Source organism: Tupaia chinensis, unplaced genomic scaffold (assembly GCF_000334495.1).
Source record: "Tupaia chinensis unplaced genomic scaffold, TupChi_1.0 Scaffold146784_1, whole genome shotgun sequence".
In the NCBI taxonomy this organism is placed as follows: domain Eukaryota; kingdom Metazoa; phylum Chordata; class Mammalia; order Scandentia; family Tupaiidae; genus Tupaia; species Tupaia belangeri.
The window spans coordinates 17,323-31,208 of record NW_006206638.1 but is presented as its reverse complement, the minus strand read 5'-3'; the positions used below and the strand labels follow the sequence as shown (position 1 = coordinate 31,208).

The 13,886-nt window shown below is 43.6% G+C and overlaps 1 pseudogene; it reads right to left on the bottom strand.

The window, feature by feature from the left end:
• Positions 1–3,119: 3,119 nt before the first annotated feature.
• Positions 3,120–12,939, bottom strand: LOC102480433 (zinc finger protein 511-like; annotated as a pseudogene).
• Between the last annotated feature and the right edge of the window lie 947 nt (positions 12,940–13,886).

The following is a 13,886-nucleotide window of genomic DNA, read 5'->3' as shown; positions in this document are numbered from 1 at the left end:
AAAAAAGAAATAAAAAAGTGTACCTGGCTGAAAGAGTGGTATCTGGCATGGGGGTCCCGGAGCTGAAGCTACAGGGGGCAGTCCTCCCTCGAAGATCCTGGCCCAGGGTTCAAAAGATGGGAGTGTTGTGTGGGAGAACTGAGGGCATTCCTATGTGTTAATTAGAAGAGAGATATTTACAAATGAAAGAAATGGGTAAGGGGACAGAAAGAGAAAGGGACAAAAAAATGTGTACCAGGCTGAAAAAGGGGTGTCTTGCTTGGGGGTCCTGGGGCTTAAGCTACTGGGGGCATTTCTCCCTCGAAGATCCTGGCCCAGGGGTCATAGGATGCTAGTGTGGTGTGGTAGAACAGAAGGCATTAATATGTGATAATCAGAAGAGAGAAATTTACAAATGAAAGACGTGGGTAAGGAGACAGAAAGTGTGAAAAAAAAAATGTACCTGCCTGAAAGAGGGGTGTATTGCTTAGGGGTCCTGGGGCTGAAGCTACTAGGGGTCAGTCCTCCCACGAAGATCCTGGCCCAGGGGTCCAAAGATGGGAGTGTGGTGAGATAGAACTGAGGGCGTTCCTATGTGTTAATCAGAAGAGAGAAATTTAAAAATGAAAGACGTGGGTAAATGGACAGAAAGAGAAAGGGAATAGAAAAGAAAAAGTGTACCTGCCTGAAAGAGGGGTGTCTGGCTTGGGGGTCACGGGGCTGAAGCTACTGGGGTCAGTCCTCTCTCTAAGATCCTGGCCCTGGGGTGGAAAGATGGGAGTGCAGTGAGGTAGAACTGAGGGCGTTCCTATGTTAATCAGAAGAGAGAAATATACAAATGAAAGACATGGGTAAAGGGACAGAAAGAGAAAGGGAGAAACAAAGAAAAATATGTGTACCTGGCTGAAAAAGGGGTGTCTGGGTTGGGGGTCCCTGGGCTGAAGCTACTGGGGGCAGTCCTCCCTCTAAGATCCAGGCCCTGGGTTTGAAAAAGGTGAGTGTGGTGTAGTAGAACTGAGGGCATTCCTATATGCTAATCAGAAGAGACAAATTTTCAAATGAAAGATGTAGGTAAGAGGACAGAAAGAGAAAGGGAGAAAAAAAAGAAAAAAAGAATATGTACGTGGCTGAAAGATGATTGTCTGGCTTGGTGGTCCCGGGGCTGAAGCTACTGGGGGCAGTCCGCCCTCGAAGATCCTGGCCCAGGGTTCGAAAGATGGAAGTGTGGTGTGGGAGAACTGAGGGCGTTCCTATGTGTTAATCAGAAGAAATATATTTACAAATGAAAGACGTGGGTAAGGGGACAGAAAGAGAAAGGGAGAAATAAAGAAAAAAAAATTGTACGTGGCTGAAAGAGGGTTGTCTGGCTTGGGAGTTCTGGGGCTGAAGCTACTGGGAGCAGTCCTCCCTCTAAGATCCTGGCCCTGGGTTTGAAAAAATGTGAGTGTGGTGTGGTAGAACTGAGGACATTCCTATATATTCAAGAGAAGAGAGATATTTGCAAATGAAAGACGTGCGTAAGGGGACAGAAAAAGAAAGAAAGAAAAAATAATGTGTACCTGGCTGAAAGAGTGGTGTCTGGCATGGGGGTTCCAAGGCTGAAAATACTGGGGGCAGTCCTCCCTCAACGATCCTGGCCCAGGTTTTGAAAGATGGGAGTGTGGTGTGGGAGAACAGAGGGCATTCCTATGTGTTAATCAGAAGAGAGAAATTTACAAATGAAAGACATGGGTAAGGGGACAGAAAGAGAAAGGGAGAAAAAAAGAAAAAAAATGTGTACCTGGCTGAAAGAGGGTTGTCTGGCTTGGGGGTCCCGGGCTGAAGCTACTGGTGTCAGTCCTCCCTGGAAGATCTTGGCCCAGGGGTCAAAAGATGGGAGTGTGGTGAGGTAGAACTGAGGGCGTTCCTATGTGTTAATCAGAAGAGAGAAATTTACAAATGAAAGACATGGGTAAGGGGACAGAAAGAGAAAGGGAGAAAAAAAGAAAAAAAAATTATGTACCTGGCTGAAAGAGGGGTGTCTTGCTTGGGGGTCCTGGGGCTGAAGCTACTGGAGGCAGTCCTCCCTCGAAGAAACTGGCCTAGTGGTCAAAAGATGGGAATGTGGTGTGGTAGAACTGAGGGCATTCCTATGTGTTAATCAGAAGAGAGAAATTTACAAATGAAAGACATGGGTAAGGGGACAGAAAGAGAAAGGGAGAAAAAAAGAAAAAAAAATTATGTACCTGGCTGAAAGAGGGGTGTCTTGCTTGGGGGTCCTGGGGCTGAAGCTACTGGGGGCAGTCCTCCCTGGAAGATCCTGGCCCTGGGTTTGAAAGATGTGTGTGTGCTGTGGTAGAACTGAAGGCATTCCTATGTGTTAATCAGAAGAGGGAAATTTACAAGTGAAAGATGTGGGTAGGGGGAAAGAAAGAGAAAGGGAGAAAATAAGAAAAAAAAAATGTGTACCTGGCTGAAAGAGGGGTGTCTGGCTTGGAGGTCCCGGGGCTGAAGCTACTGGGGGTAGTCCTCCCTTGAAGATCCTGGCCCAGGGGTAGAAAGATGGGAGTGTGGTGTGGTAGAACTGAGGGCATTCCTATGTGTTAATCAGAAGAGAGTGATTTACAAATGAAAGACATGGGTAGGGGCAGAGAAAGAGAAAGAGAGAAAATAAGAAAAAAAAATGTGTACCTGGCTGAAAGAGGAGTGTCTGGCTTGGGGGTCCCAGGGCTGAAACTACTGAGGGCAGTCCTCCCTTGAAGATCCTGGCCCAGAGGTGGAAACCAGTTTTTTTTTTTTTTTTTTTTGATCATCACCCAGTTTTTTTTTTTTTTTTGATCATCATGTAAAAACATTTATTTCACATATTTTAAAAGGGCATTCTTAGTGTGGTCCCAGTAGAGGGTAGTAGGCCAGTCTCTATATTTCAGTCTACTAAGAAGATCACGAAATGTGCAGTTCCTTCACTGCTTATATTATCTACTGACATCATTTGCTTAGGAACCAAAATACCAAGGATGGCAAATGCCTGGCCCCAGGATATTTGACCAGGAGGTGATAAAACAAGCTCCTATTGACACCAACTAAGGGAGGCAAATACTCTCCACCTCCCCAACTTGGGGTCTGCTCAGTTGCTGAGTTCTTCTCTCTGCCTGGATTCATCAGTGGTGTTTGTTTCTTTTCTTGGAGCTTTTAAATCCTTGAGATGCACCCTGACTAAAACAGATGGTAGAAGGTATTCTCAGACTGTAGGCCCACCTCTTTCTCACAGGTTCTGAGCAGACTTCCATGGCATTCCCTTCTGATTGCTCCCCATCAACCTCCAGGGCTTCCACTGCTGTGTTTGCACCAGCCTTCTGCAGGGCTGGGCCTCTGCTTTTCTTGGGTTTATCAAACTGGAAATCTACAGGGTACAAGTGAAGCCTCACCATGTGACCCTCCCAGTCTTTGCTGGTCTTGAACTTCTCTGCTCATTCTTCTACCAAGCACTGGTACATTTCCTGCTTCTCTGACAGAATCTGGAAGAGTGAGTCATGCCACTCCAGGATGTGAGCATCCAGCAAGTGCTCGGAGGGGAAGACCCACTTCCAAAAGGAGCAGATGTTTCTGTGCAGTGTGTGGTAGTGGTGCTCGTAGTCCTCCAGAGGATCAAACAACTGGCAGCAGCCTGCCATCTGACAAGTTAACTTGGGCAGCATTGTTCTCTGTCATCTCCGTTACCTGTGTACACACGTCCTGGAGGTACAGGTGCCACTGCACATCCCCATCCTCATAAAACTCGTGATCCCTTGGGAAACGCACCAGGCACGTTGTGAAATGAAAAGGTGTGGCTGACAGTTTTTGTTTTAAAGGCTATTTTGTCAGAAATTAGTACCATGACTCCAGCACTTTTTTGGTTACCATTTGCATGGAAAACCTTTTACCAATCCTTCACTTTCGATCTATATATGTCTTTATCCATGAGGTGGTTTTCCTGTAAGCAACAGATTGAGGGTTTCTGTTTTGTTTGTTTGTTTGTTTGTTTGTTTGTTTTTCCATTCAGCCCATCTGTGTCTCTTGATTGGAGAATTTAATCCATTGACATTTTTCAATATTATTATCGACATTACCGGACTTTTCCCAACGTTTAAGTTGGCCATTTTCTGGTTTGCCTTTTAATCCTCTACTTCAGGCTGTTCATTATTTAATTTTCCTGGAACAGGACTCTCTTCAGGGTGTCTTGAAGAGCTGGTTTGGTGTTGGCGAATTCTTTCAGGTTTTTTTCTGAGAAGATTTTAATCTTTTTTCCATATGAAGGATAAATTTGCAGAATATAATATTCTTGATTAAAATTATTTCTCTCTTAACACTTTCAATATGTCTGCCCATCTTTTTCCTAGCTTACATTGTTTCCATTGAGAACTCCTGTGTTAGCTTGATGGAATGACTTTTGTAAGTCATTTGTCATTTCTCTTTTGCCAGTTTTAGTGTCTTACCTTTATCTGTGGTCTTTGTCAGTCTGGTTAAAATGTGCCTTGGGAAAGATCTTCTTAGGTTGATTTTATTCGGAGTCCTTTGTGTTTCTTGAGTGTGGATATTTGAGTACCTCTCTAGACTTGGGAAATTTTCTTCCAGGATTTCATGGAATTGATTTTCCATGCCCTTATTGGTTTCTTCACCTTCTGGGATAGCAATTATTCAATGTTTAGAATCTAGTATTTCTTGTACATTATCCTCATTTTTGTTGTTGTTTTCTTTATCTTGTTGGTGTTTTTTTCTAGCTCAGAGGTCTTAACTTCTATGTCAGAGATTCGATCTTCAGCATGGTCTAATCGACTTTTAATACTTCAAGAGTGTTTTTGATTTCCTGTATTACAGACTCCATCTCTAATAGTTACATCTGATTCTTCTTAGAGTGTCCATTCCTTCTTTCATATCATGGAAGGATTTCCTAATTTCCTGTAGTTTGTTGTCTCTTTTCTGTTTCAACACAGAATTTTGCCACCACGGATGTTCCAAAGTCTTTCTCTGACATTTGGGTAACATCTTCTGTTTTTTCAAGAGTTAGAGGGGAGTTCTTGTGTTCTTTTGATGGAGGTATATTTCTTGGTTTATTCAGACCTGAGGCTCTTCTTCTACTTCTAGCCATTGGGAGATGTATTCACTTTTTAATACCTTTTGGGAGAATGTTTCTTTGACTAGGAGCAAGTGTGTTTACCTTTTGCTTTGGACTGATGTGTGCTGAATTCGCTCTTCTGTAGTGTTTAGCAATGTGGTCTCTGGAGGGGTACTCTAATCAGTTGTCTGAAGAGCAATATCTCCTTTTTTGCAGGTGGTTCAGTAAAAGAAAGGATCAGAGGGTACCTTACAATACTAGGGCGTTTCAGAACTGTGATTTTAAACCTGTCTATTCCCTCTGGGAGGGTGGACAATGAGGAGGAGAGGACAATATAAGAGGGAAGAAAGTATGAAAGAGAATAAAGGAAAAGTAACCATGGGGCTGTAGATGGAACTGGGGCACTACTGGCAAGTGAGTGGAGGCTAGTCTGTGGCACAAGGAAGAGTAGGAAATTAACAAGAGAAAGAAGAAGAGAAAAAGTAAAACTGCCTACCTTGCTGAAGGAGTGGGCTATTAGGTGAGGGAAGCTACCTGGAGCTGGGGCTGGGGCCAGGGGTGGCCCTGCCTCAGAGTCCTCTGCTGGCCATGGGGCAGTAGATGGAACTGGGGCACTGCTGGTAAGCTAGCAGATCCAGTCTGTCTCAAGTGCTCTTTAAAGAGACTGCTAGATCTTGGTGAAAATATTTTTTTAATGGTTTTAAAATTTTTAGAGAATGGAGCGCTGAATTTATTGTGAAGGGGGTTGTGACATAAACACAACCCTTCTGGTTTAATTTATAATTTGTAAAATCCTAATAAATTACTGATTTATCCTGGGTTCAGGGATGGCTGATATTTAACAAATGCCTCTATATAGCTAGCATATATGACCTTTTTCTGGGGGGGGGAAGAAGTTTTTGCTATAGGGCACATGCACTCACCAGAAAGACAGAGAGAGATAGAGAGACAGAAAGTGAGAAATCATCTCCCAGGGGGCATGGCCATGCCACAATTCCTTCTCCTCCATTCTCCTCTCGGGACCTTGGGCACACACACACATGTGCCCAGCATGAGTGTAAGCCACCAGGTCCAAACTTGAACCACGGTTGACTACATGGGAGTCCAGCGACCTGGCTATTACACCAACTGCTGCTCCCATGACTGGGTTTTTGAGTGAGAAACTAAGACTAGGAGAAAAGAGCTGGGAATGGGCATTTGGATGGCTCTTAGGCATTCCTTGTAGGTTAGACTAAGGTGCACCCGTTGAAAATAGAGAAAGAGGAAATACCTGTGAATCTTTGTAAGACAGTGTGTGACTGGTATATATCTGAGAGCAAATTGTAAACAAACTGGAAATAAACCAGAGAGATTTTGTGTCCTGAGTGATATAAAATGGCCATAATCCTGGCCTATGGTCATCACTCATGGAGATCTATTGTTAGCTTGAGGAAGAACATTACTTTATCAGAGGGTGAGAGAAAGCAAGAAGGAAGAAAATAGAGGAATATGCCTCAACACCCACATGGGCTGTGGAGGATGACTTCAAATTCTTAGGTCCTTTATCATGCACCAGAGAGAAGCTCTGGTCATGCACTATCAATTGTCCCCAAAATATTCACCTTCCCACATGATGGTTAGGATTCCAGAAAAGAAACCAAGTCACAAAACAAGCAACAGTTCCAACACCTTTGATAGCACTGCTGGTCTTTAAGACCAGCAGTCACCTTAATGGTATTTAAATGACCATCCAATGTCCAGTTCTCTTAGATTTGATAAAATCACTTCTAGGCATGAGAGAGATCCAGAAAAAAAGAGTATGCTTTCCTAACCTCTCCATTGAGTTGGATAAAATCTGAGTCATGGAATCAAATATAAGGCAGGAGTTCTCGGTGATCAGATTCAACAGCCAAGTTGGTTCTTGTCCTATGATCATAAAGAATTAGAGACACACTGGACCAGCAGTTAGCGTAATGGCTATATTGCTGGACTTCCATGTAGTCCACTGTGGTTCGAGTCCCGAACCCGGTGGCTTAAACTCACGCCAGGTGCATGTACATGCGTGCCCAAGATCCCGAGAGGAGAATGGAGGAGAAGGGATTGTGGCATGGCCACCCCCCTGGGGAGTGATTTCTTGCTTTCTGGGGCTGGCAAGTGGCATAGTGGTTAAAGGCGCAGACTCCCACATGGCCGACCATGGTTCAAGTCTCGGACCTGGTGGTTTGCTTTCTCACTTCCCCTCTCTCTCTCTGTCTCTCTCTGATCAAACTGGAAAATAATAATGATAACAATAAATAAAGTTAAATAAAATAATTGTTTAAAAAATAATTAGAGGCACAGAGAGGAAAGAAAAGTGAAATTTATTAAGGAAGGAGAAAAAACTTCCAAAGTAGTGGAAGAGGGATCCCCAGTGAGTTGTCAAAGAGAAGCTGGAGGCAATGGGCCTTTATCTAGAAGTCTGAGCAATTAGCTGACTTTATGATAAGGAAGTAGGCTTTAGAAAACAGTTACATGGTAGTATGAGTGATTTAATGCCTTTTTCTTTGTGGAGTAAAAAGATCATAGCATCCTATACTTCTGGTTAGAATACAGTTAGAGAATAGAAACTTTTGTCCTTAACTACAGTTACTTTAAGTTTCAAAACAGCCAGTTTTTGGCTGTGAAAACAGCCACTGTGACTCCATCTTGGCCTTATCCTATATGTGTGTTCAATATCCCTATCTTCTGCCTTATTAGTAAGGAGTCATAATTTTTTTAGAGACATGTAAAAGGGGTATATATTATACATTAATCAGTCTATACAAGATAAACACAGAGACTTCATTAAACAGTAATACATAGTTACTTCCTTTTGGGACCCTTACCCTATCTACTTATAAGTGTGATCTAACTCTATCTCACAATTACATTGCAGTGTTTGGAAAATAGTTTGGGCATCTTGAAGATTTCTTAGCCATTGCAAGGGTGATTCAAGATCTTGAAGTTGAGATAGTATTCTTTTATTAATAGTAGTTTGTTCAGTCATTTGTTGGGTGAAGTTTGTCATGACCTTCTCAACAGCATCAGTGGTATGTATACTAGTGGTTAATAAAACTGATACTACAATGGCTGTGGCTAAAATAACAATGGAAGAGACAAAGAAAGCAATAATAGTAAAAGATCTTTTGGGGAGCAGGAGGCCAAGGGCTGACCCTCAGATTTGTAGGGTGGGTGAGTTGGCCCAGGATCTAATTAGATTAACTGGAACCCAGATCTGTGCTTGTCTTCATAGGGGAGTGATGAAGGAGATATTTAAATTGGTAATATTAGAATATGTAAGACAGAAAATATACTATCCATTGGGTATGGACATTTTATAACATGAATTGAGTTCAGTAATATTAGATATTTCTGGTTTGGTAAGGAAAATATAAGGATGAGAAGTACAAACCATCATACAGGCTGAGATTCTACAGTTGAGGCTGGACACAGGTCTATGATGAAATTGGATCTTTTTCAGTGATATCCACTGGGTTCCTGGAGGAGTCCAACCCAGTAGGGCCCCAGGATCTGTTTTGAGCTCTTGACCTTTGAGTACCACTTTTGGTCATTTCAGCATGTTGTCAAGGCCACTGCTGTATGCCCCCCACCCATGAGAAAAGCTTGGGTCCACTCACCATGTTTGGCAAGGCCGCTTATTGTACGCTCCAGAGATTGTGGTAGCCTTGCTGGGAAGCAACCCCCCTCTGACTCCCTGATATATTACTATAAAAGAATTACATAGCTCTCTTATACATCCTGAGTATATGATAAGATTTTCCAGGAAGTCCCCCAACCACTTTCCTTTGCTCTGACCACCTACTGTTACTTACAATGCTTCACTCCTGCATGGTCACAATAGAGGGTGTGCTGAAGTCACATCTAGGCAGAAATCTTCCTGAACTTTGGAAGGCCCTTCAAGATACATTTAGCCTAAGCTTAAAAATAACCTTTTAGGCCTGGCCCAGGACACCCCCAACCTTACTGTAACTTTACAATAAAGCCAATTAGTGATCCATGGGAGGGTCAGGAAACCTGAGACAGACTCCCACATCTGCCTGTTTTAAGCTGAAATTAACATATGTTAAGTTGAGTTAGTATAAGCCAAATTAGCATTAGTAACATATGTAGACTAAGTTAGTTTAAGGCTAGTTTTACGTAAATATCCCTTGTTAAAGCTACAGGCCAAAGTTAACTTATATTAGGCCAAATTAGCACAAGAATTCACTGATTAACAGACAAAGAATTCAGCAAATAAATACAGGGACCCATGGGTTAATAGAGGAAGTACAGATCTGGCTAACAATGACAGGATAAACAAACCTGAAGGCTCCAGGGGGAAGAGTAACTATTTTAGCTGAAAGTTCTTATCTGGTTTGAAGCAAGCAACAGATAGTACCTAACTACAAACAGTTTCTCCCCTGTGTGCTGTTAACTATGAAAAACTGCTAATAAAACACCCTGTGTTGTCTCCTGAGCTACAAGATCCTCTCATCCAAAGAGGTCCTGTCCGGTAATCAAGATTTAAGAAGAAAATGCACCAGACAAATAGACTCCTTCATCCTGAGAACTGTAATTGATTATACCTAATCAAACAAGACAGACATCATGTTTTATGATTATTGTTCCTGTGCCTTGAATTCCCTGTTTTGTAGAGTAAATCTTTTATTCCCCCCTCACCCCTCCTACTCCTGTAAGACATTCCTCAATAAATACATGTGTTTGATAGCCGCTAGTGCTGCAGTCTGGAATTTTGCTCTGACTGTAGCTGGCTAAAAACATGCTAAAAAGTATTGAGGTTTTAGCCTAGTTTTGTTCACCTGCACCGCCTCCGACGAGTCAACCCACCCCCTCTGAGGCTGGACCCTGGCAGGTTCCTATAGGTAAAGAGACACATGTGGACCCTCTGGCCTAGGTTATTAAGCTCTGGAAAGACTATCTTGAGGGGATTCCCCTGAGGTAGAGGTAGTCCTCCTTTATATATATATAAGCTTTAAGAGTGCAGTGAGTATATTCTATAAGTTCTTGGCCAGTAGGATTATGAGGAATTCCAGTAACATGTATGTGAAAATCTCAAAGAATATGATTAAATCTTTACCTGGTATAGAAGGGTCCATTATCTGTTTTTAATTATTTAGGGACATCCACAATGGGAAAAAATTTAAGATGGGAGATAGTATGATGTGTTTTTTCTCCCAATAAATGGGTAGTATACATAAATAACAATAAATATCTATATTTACATGAGTAAATTTAAATTTACCAAAGGAAAGCTCATGAGTAACATCAACTTGTCAAATATGATTATAGTGAAGCCCTCTAGGATTATCTCCATGGCCTAAAGATGGGCCTGAAGTGAGCTGATAGGAGGAAGATGTGCAGACAATGGTTTGAGCTTTTGTAACAGTAATATGAAAATATTTACAAAGATATCAAGTATTTTGGTGGTGGATATAGTGAAATTGTTTTGCTTGATTAAAAGCAAGAGAAGGTAGCAAGAGCTTGATCTGCTTGCAAAGTGTCTAAGGTTAAAGGGCGTAGCAAATCAAAGTGTGAGTGAATATTCATTGCAAAAATGTGATGTTTAAGATCATCCAGAATGGATTGTAAGATTAGAAATCATTGTAATAATGTTTTATTGGTAATATATTTTATGTTAGCAAGTTTAATATGAAAAGCAGTATAAAGAACATAACAATGAGAATCAGAAATAATGTTAAAAAGTTGGGAAGAGAAATGTGGTAAGTCCAAGAGGAATGCTTCTAATTCCAAACAGCAGTTTTCTGAGTTTTACCTGAGCCCTCAGCAAAGATGGTTAAAGTGCGGAGAAAGTCAACATTTAAGATTTTTGTAGGGATTGAAATAGGAACCTGAATAAGAAAGTTAAGGATTTTAGCTTTCATTCCTAATTCTTTACTTCTCCTTACCCAATAGGGCGGCTCTGCTTCAGAGCAGAGCTCCCACTTTCATCTGGAGCCCCCTGCCCAATCAGGAAAACAGAGGGAGGGTCATTCACTGGCCACGGCTCCAGCTCCAACTCCAGCCCAATTCTTCCAACTTTAGAAACCCCAGTTCTCCCTGCCATAAAGGGCAGCTCTGGACTCTCGAGCAGAGCCCACTTCCATCGGCATCCCACTGCTCAGTCAGGGAAACTGAGGCAGGGTCATTCACTGGCCTCAAGTGCAGATCCAACCACAACCAGCCCTGCAAATATCAGAAACTCCCCTCCTCTCTCCCAGAAATTGCAACCCTGGGCTCTGAAGAAGAGACCACTTCCATGTGCAGACCCCTGTCCAGTCAGGGAAACTGAGGCAGAGCCTTCAGCTCCAGCCCCAGCCCAGCTCTCCCAGCCTCAGATACCCCCCCTCTTACCTGCCAGAAAGGGCAGCACAGGACTCTCAAGAAGAGCTCACATTCATCTGTAGCCCCCAGCACACTCAAAAAACCTGAGGCAGGGCCATTCATTGGCCCTCAGCTTCAGCTCCAGCCACAGCCCTGTTCCCCCAACCTCAGAAACCCTCTTCCTCCCTACTATAAAGGGCACCTCCAGACTCTCAAGCAGAGCCCTCTCTCCTATGCAGACTCCTGCCAAGTGAAGGAAACAGAGACAGAGCCATTCACAGGCCACAGCTCCAGCTCCAGTTCCAGCCCCAGTCCAGCTCTCCCAGCCACAGAGACACTCATCCTCCCTGCCAGAAAGGACACCTGTAGGCTCTTAAGAAGAGACCACTTCCATCTGCAGCCTTCTGCATAGTCAGGAAAACAGGCAGAGACATTCACTGGCCCAACTCCAGCTCTAGCCCTAGACCAGCTCTCCCAACCTCAGAAATCCCTCTTCTTCCTGCCAAAAAAGACAGCTCCAGGCTCTCAAGCAGAGCCCACTTCCATCTGCAGGCCCCTTCCCATTCAGGGAAGCTGAGGCAGGGCCATTAACTAGCCCCAGCTCCTGGTCCAGCACCAGCCCAGCTCTCCCAACCTCAGACACCCCAATCCTCACAATATGCATTTCTGGGCTGTCAAACAGAGCCCAATTGAATTGCCCAGTCAGGGAAACTGAGGCACAGTGATTCACTGGCCCCAGCTCCAGGTCCAGGTCATCTCAACTTACCTTTACCAACCTCAGTAACCTCCCTCCTCCCTGCCATAAAGGGCAGCTCTGAGTTCTTAAGTTGATCCCACTTCCATCTAAAGCCTTTTTTCCAGTCAGAGAAACTGAGAGAGGGCCAGTCACTGGCTCCAGCTCCAGCTATAGCCTAGGCCAACTCTCCCAACCTTATAAACCCTCAATTTTCCTGTGAGAAATGGTAGCTCGAGGCTCTCAAGCAGAGCCCACTTCAATCTGTAGCCCCCTGCCTAGTCAGGGAAACAGACAGGGACATTCACTGACACAACTCTAGCTCAAACTCGAGCTAAGCTCTTCCAACCTCAGAAACTCCCTTCCTCCCTGCCAGAAAGGGCAGCCCCAGGCACTCAAGCAGAGCCCACTTCCATCTGCAGCCCCCTGATCAATTAGAGAAACAAGACAAGGCCATTCAGTAGCCCAGAAGCAGCTCCAGACCTAGCCCAGTTCTTCCAACCTCAGAAAAACTCCTCTTTCCTGCCAAAATGGGCAGCACTTGGCTCTCAAGCAGAGCCCATGTCTATTTGCAGCTGCCTGCCCATTCAGGGAACTGAGGCACAGTCATTCACCGGCCAGAGCTGTAGTCCAACCCCAGCCCAGCTGTCACAACCTCAGAAACTCCCCACATCCCTGTCAGAAAAGTAGACTTAAAAAAAATTCCTTCTTTCTTTTGCTAATTCTTTACTTCTACTTGTCCCATTGGTGAGAGCCCATTTCCATCTACAGCCAGATTCCAGCTCTGCCCAATCCAGCTGTCACAACCCCACATCCCTGTCAGAAAGGTAGGCTGTTTGTTCTTCTCCTTCTTTCCTCCTCCTCCTCCTCCTCCTCCTCCTTCTTCTTCTTCTTTCTTCTTCTTCTTCTTCTTTCTCCTTCTTCTTCTTCTTTCTCCTTCTTCTTTTTCTCCTTCTTCCTCCTCCTCTTCTTCTTCTTTCTTTTGCTAATTCTTTACTTCTCTTTTTCTCGTAAGTGAGCTCTGGACTCTCGAGCAGACCCCGCTTCCATCTGCAGCTCAGTGACTAGTCACAGAAACTAAGGTAAGACCATTCTCCAGTCACAGCTGCAGCCACAGCCCTGCTCTCTCTCCCTCAGAAAGCCCCCTCCTCCCTGCCATAAAGGGCAGTTCCTTCTATATTCAGCCCCTGCACAGTTAGGAAAACTGAGGCAGGTCACCTGCTCCAGCTACAGCCCCAGCCCAGTTCTCTCAACCTCAGAAACCCCCATCCTCCCTCTCAGAAGGTATAACTTGGTGCTCTCAAGCAGAGCCCATATCCATCATCAGCCCCCTTTCCAGTTAGAAAAAGTGAGACAGGGCCATTCACTGACCCCAGCTCTAGCCACAGCCCAGATCTCCCAACCTCAGAAACCTCCTTCCTCCCTAACAGAAAGGTAGGGTATTTATTTTTTCCTTCTTTCTTTTACTAATTATTTACTTCTCCTTATGAAATCCATAGCAAAAAGGAAACAAAGTCATTCCTAGTGGCAGAAACATTCTCCAAGAAGGTATTTAAAGTGAATACATCACCCAGTGGGTACAAGTCTCAGAAAAGCCTCAAGTTTGGAAAACAAAACAAAACAAAACAAAACAAAACAAAACAGGAAATATTTCTCCATTAAAAATCACATGAACTCTTTTACATCTCTTGAAAAATAAAGAAGTTAGTGAAATGTCAGAAAAAGAATTCAGAACGTTCATTGTCACAAAAGTCTAAGAAT